This window comes from Trichechus manatus, unplaced genomic scaffold (assembly GCF_000243295.1).
Source record: "Trichechus manatus latirostris isolate Lorelei unplaced genomic scaffold, TriManLat1.0 scaffold00121, whole genome shotgun sequence".
NCBI classification, from domain to species: domain Eukaryota; kingdom Metazoa; phylum Chordata; class Mammalia; order Sirenia; family Trichechidae; genus Trichechus; species Trichechus manatus.
The window spans coordinates 6,204,102-6,209,469 of record NW_004444057.1 but is presented as its reverse complement, the minus strand read 5'-3'; the positions used below and the strand labels follow the sequence as shown (position 1 = coordinate 6,209,469).

General features: G+C 43.1%; 1 protein-coding gene across 1 annotated transcript in view; it reads right to left on the bottom strand.

The window, feature by feature from the left end:
- MEGF10 (multiple EGF like domains 10) overlaps positions 1-224 on the bottom strand; it is a 194,556-nt gene extending 194,332 nt beyond the window's left edge. The window contains exon 1 of the mRNA XM_023738696.1: positions 166-224. The gene's annotated coding sequence lies outside the window, so the exon portion shown is untranslated. The remainder of the gene's footprint in view (positions 1-165) is intronic.
- Between the last annotated feature and the right edge of the window lie 5,144 nt (positions 225-5,368).

Here is a 5,368-nt window from a genome sequence, read left to right as displayed (position 1 = left end):
GTGGGGGGCGGGGGGGTCGCTTAGGCGCCGCGCACAGTCCTGGGTACACGTGGCAGGACCCTCGCGGCCCGGATCCTGCGCCCTGATCGCGGGTTGCCCTGCCCTGAGAGGCTTCCACCTCCTGGAGGTGACCCCGCCAATGGCTAAGTCACTAAATTGACGAACCTTAAGATCACCTCAGTTAGCGGGCCAAGGGGTGGCGGAGTGGGCATTCGTCTGCGCAGAGTAGAAAGGACCCTTATGCGACTCACGTGCAGTGACCCCCCTGGTCAAAGTCCCCCGAGGTTTTCTAGACTCGCTGTGAAGATTTGGCTGGGGAGGAGGGACTTGCACCCCAGCGGCCAGCTAGAGTGGCCGGTGCGTCCCCAGTGATGCTAGGGAAGGGAGCATAAATGTAGGACGGAGAGGGATGGTGCCCTAGTCGTGCCAGAGTGTGCGATGCTGCAAAGTGCTTGGGAAGGTGGGGCGAAGGAGTGGGGAAGCTGCTTTACAGAGGCGGGGCGGAGAGGGAATTTCCCAGACTGTGCACAAAATCCCCCCAGGCCCTCTGACAGGGCTGGCGCAGAGATTTGTTGGGGAATGGCTCCCTCTGCCGACTCACTGAGGAGGCCTGGGGCCACCCAAAAATACACTGTTAACCCTTTATGTTTATGTACCTATATGTTCCAGCTGCATTTTCCACCCCGGAGGTTTATTGGCAGGCATTTGAACCGCTTTAGTACGTTCTGGCGTCGTGGTGGATATCGGTGCAACTGCCTAAAAAACAAGGAATTTGGTCTGACCACATTTGAGTGTTGAGAGCTATTGATTGAGGGAATGCCTCCAGGAGGAGTGATCGTGTGAAACTTGTGTCTTTTGGCTTCTGTACAGCGAGATAAGGCTTGCAAGTATGTTTACTATTTTGTTTGTATTGTTGGGAAGGTAAGATTACCGACATTCAGAAGTACCCGTGTAAATGAGTTATTTGGGAATGAAAACACTTTGTGATGCACTTCCTGGGCCATGGGATCTATATGTACTGCGTTTGTGATGTACTTCATGGAACATGGGGCCAATGTGGCTCACTTGCAATTGACACCCCATTTTTTCAAATAATAAAAAACTACCAATAAGCAGTGGCTCAACGACCGTTCCATTCGTGTAAAAACATGGCATCGCCAAAAAATTCCAAAAATAAACAAATTCATGCTTTAAAGGGTTAAAATGATGAAAAGGCCTTTCTCCTTTTGCAGGTGGGGCAGGACTTGGCTTTCTGGAATTTGCTTCTGGACTGTCCACCCTCCTCTTCCCTGCTAAAGAATTTTCCCACTTCTGGTTGACCCAAGGAGACCCCCCTTCGCTCTAACTACTGGAAAGTTATTTCTTATATTGAGCTGAATTCTATTCCAAGTATCTTTCCAAAAAAAAAAAAAAGCCTTATGCCGCATACCCACACCAGCTGATCCTCCCCTACCAGGCTTCTCTTCCTCATGTTGATATAAACTCTTTCTTTAGACACCTCAAATAACACATGCGTCCTTGTCAGTCACAGTGCCTGGCAAATGGTCCACACTTAAAATTAAACTTGAATGAATGGATGAACAAACATTATATGTTGAAGCCCCTCGTCATCCTCCTTGCTTTCCCCTGGAAACACACAGGGAAGACTGTTTGTTCACCAGGCATCATTGCTGCTTCCTTTGATAATAGTACCTTCACTTTTCTTTCTGGGACCACCCCTGGCACCTTAGTGTACTCTGGGTGGGAAGGTCAGTTAGGATGCTCCAGCTTTTCCCTGTCCAGAAGTGGGCACCTGACCTACGCTAGGCTCCTCAGTCCCTCTCTGCCAGGAATTCGTACTTTGATCAGAGCAGCAGAAGGACGAATAAATCTACAGCTGGTCGATCTATATGGCAGTGCTCTAAAGAGACTGGTCATTTGTTTCTGCCACTTATTTCCCAAAGCTACCCTGCTTTATGCTTTATGAAACCCGATTGCTCCACTTACCTTTGATTTTTTTAATCCACTTTACTGAGACAAAATTTACATTCAATGTATTGTACTCGTATTAAGCACACAATTTGGTGAGTTTGGAAAAACGTACACACCCACGTAACCACTACCACAATCAGGATAATGAACATTTCCACAACCCTAGAAAGTTCCCTTGCTCCTCTTTAAAGTCAGTGCTCCACTGCATCCCATCTCCGACCCACAGCTCCGCTTTCTGTAACAACAGATTAAATTTGTCTTCTCTAGAGTTTCATATGTATGGACACATACAGTATGTATTCCTTTGTGCCTGTTTTCCTTCACTCAACATGTTTCTGAGATTCATCAATGCCCTTGCCAGGATCAGTAGTTTGTTCTTTTTTTATTACCGAGTAGTATTCCATTGTGTGAATACACACAAATTGCTTATCCATACCTTAAGTGTTGCTGGACATTGCGGTGTTTCCAATTAGCTGCTAGGAACATTCTTGTGCAAGTCCTTTAGTGGACATATGCTGTTATTTCTCTTATTACATAGAAGTGGAATTACTTAGTCATATAGTGAGTGTTTACGTATATAATAGAAACTATTGAACTGTTTTTCAAAGCATTGCATCAGTTTACATTCCAACCAGCAGTATAGGAACATTGCTCCTCCTCATCTCAACACTTGGCATTGTCTGGTTTCTTTTGTTTGTTTGATTGTTTTACTTTTTTGTTCTTTTTTTAGCCATTCTATTGGCTGTATATCTCATTGTGGCTCTAATTTGCATTTCCCTAATGTCTAATACTGATGACGATCAAAGATGTCGATCATCTTTCATGTACTTAAGTGACATTTGTTCTTTGATGAAGTGTCCAAATATTTTGCCAAACTTTTAATCCAGTTATTTGTCTTCCTGTTATTGGATTGTAGAAGTTCTTTACACATTCTGAATACCAGATCTTTATCAGATATGTGGATAGCAAATATAATCTCCCAGTCTATGTCTTGCATTTTAATTTCTTAATTCAGTCTTTCAAATAGCAAAAGTTTTTAATTTTGATGAAGTCCAATTTATCCTTTTTTCTTTTTCTTTTATGGTTGTTCTTTTTATGTCTTATCTGAGAATCTTTGCTTACACCAAGGTCATAAAGATTTTCTCCTATACTTTCTTCTAGATGTTTTATAGCTTTAACTGTTATGTTTATATCTATGATCTATTTGAAGTTCATTTTTGTGTATGGTATGAGGTAAGGGCTGAGATTCATTATTTTCTATATAGATATCCAGTTGTTCCAGCACCATATGTTGAAAAGATTAGCTTTTCCCATTGAATAACCTTAGCATCTTTACTGAAAATCAATTGACCGTATGTGAGTAGGTCTATTTCTGGACTTGCTATTTTGTTCATTTGATCTACATTTCTTTCTGTCCTTTTGCCAATACCATACTGTCTTGATTACTGTAGCTTTATAAGACTACGTTAAGTGTAGTAAGTACTCCAACTTTGCTTTTTTCTTTCAAAATTTGTTTAGCTCTACTAGTTTGTTTGTTTGTACTTCTATATGAATTTTGGAATTAGCTTGTCAATGTTTTTAAAAAATCACTTTGGAATTTTGAGTGAGAGTGCCTTGAAGCTATTGATCAATTAAGAAGAACTGATATTTTAACAATATTAGATCCTCCAATCCATGAATATCTTATAAAAAATAAAAAAAAAAAAACCATTGCCCTCGAGTCCAACTCATTGAGACCCTATAGAACACAGTAGAATTGCCCCATAGGGTTTCCAAGGAGTGGCTGGTGGATTTGAACTGACAAACCTTTTTTGGTTAGTAGCCCAATGCTTAACCATTTCGCCACCAGGACTCCGAACATCTTAAAAAACTCTCCATTAGAGCACCACACCATCCCTCCACAGCAAAGATCAGAAAAACGAGGTCAGACAGAGTCACACGTCAATCCTGAAAACCTAACCATCAAACGAAGAGATAAAGAACTCAGCCAAGCACCAAATGGAATAAGAAACTGACTGAGAACAGAACTCGAGGAGAGATACATGCAGAGGTCCCCTATCAGCTACCGCAGCACAGATCCGCCATCTTAGACTCCTATCGGAGATCAGTGAACAGGAGGTACAAGAAAGCAGCTTCACGGAGCTTCCAGCAGGAGACAGAACAACCAGTAACCCACGATATAGGCTTTCCCACCCCCTACCCTTCTTCACCCCCACTTAGCCTCCTCTGTTCCCTGCAGCCACAGTTTATTGGCCAGAAGCACTCTTGGATTCCATCTGCCCACACTGGCCAGCTCCCTGAGTGCCATTTGTTGACTGCTGGTGTTGCTTTTTTCCGCTTCTTTAGATTTCTTCCTTACCTGTCACCACCTCCCCCTCCTTTCTCTCAAATACCTGGCTCCGTGTGCCATCTTTGCTTCTCCCTGAAAGGCTGCAAAACACTGCTCAACTGTGAAACTGCTTCCCGGCCCACGCTGGTGGGACCCCCGGGGATTTTTTGTTTCTTTGTTTGCTCTGATTTGTTCTGTTTTGATTTGTTTGTTTGTTTTCTTTTTCTTTTCTCAGCTTGGGAGCCCCTTCTAGCCAGGCAGTACCTCGCGGCTTAGAAGCTACTCCCCTACTCTGCACAGATGCACAGGGACATCCCCGGGGGCATTCCTTTTTTCTTGTTTTTTGGGTTTTTTTGTTTGTTTGTTTTTGTTTTTTTTTTTTTTTTTCATTTCTTTGTTTAGTTTTCTTCTCTCTCTTATTCCCTTTTTGTCTGTCTTCATTTCCAGTTTCTCAATTTATTCATTCTTTTTTTTTACCCTTTTTCTTTTTTTTTTATTTTTGTTTTTCCTCACTTCTCAGTCTCTCATCTCTCCACTCCAATAGCAGCTCGCTTAGCACTCTTTTTTGTTTGTGTGTAAGTTTTTGGCTCCTGTTCCTCTCTCCTCTCTCTCATCTTTCCTATACCCATCTTAGCTCCACACATCACAATCTATCCCCTCCTTCCTGCCTACCTGCACCGTGCACTGAACGACACACTCCCAAGCAGCACAAGCACGGCCTACTGGAAACTGCCCTCCACTGCTTCTCAGTCCGCACTGTCAGCCCTGGTATGTGCCACAAAAAACCTATCCCAGCAACTCCCCTTCAGCTGGACCTGCCCTGCTGTACCATACCTGAGTGACTGACCCTGTTCATTGGAGAAGGAGGTGAAAAGTATGGTGCCCCCAGACAAGCAAACAACAAAGAATGCACAGCCCACCTGCTCAGACATAACCAAATAAAACAAAAAAGCAGGACAAAACAAGCAAATCTACAATCAATAAATGAGGAAAATAACCACTGAAAGCCCTGAAGACAGCAGACAATATCAAAACATTTACAAAAACAGGACAGGATGGTTCCAGTAG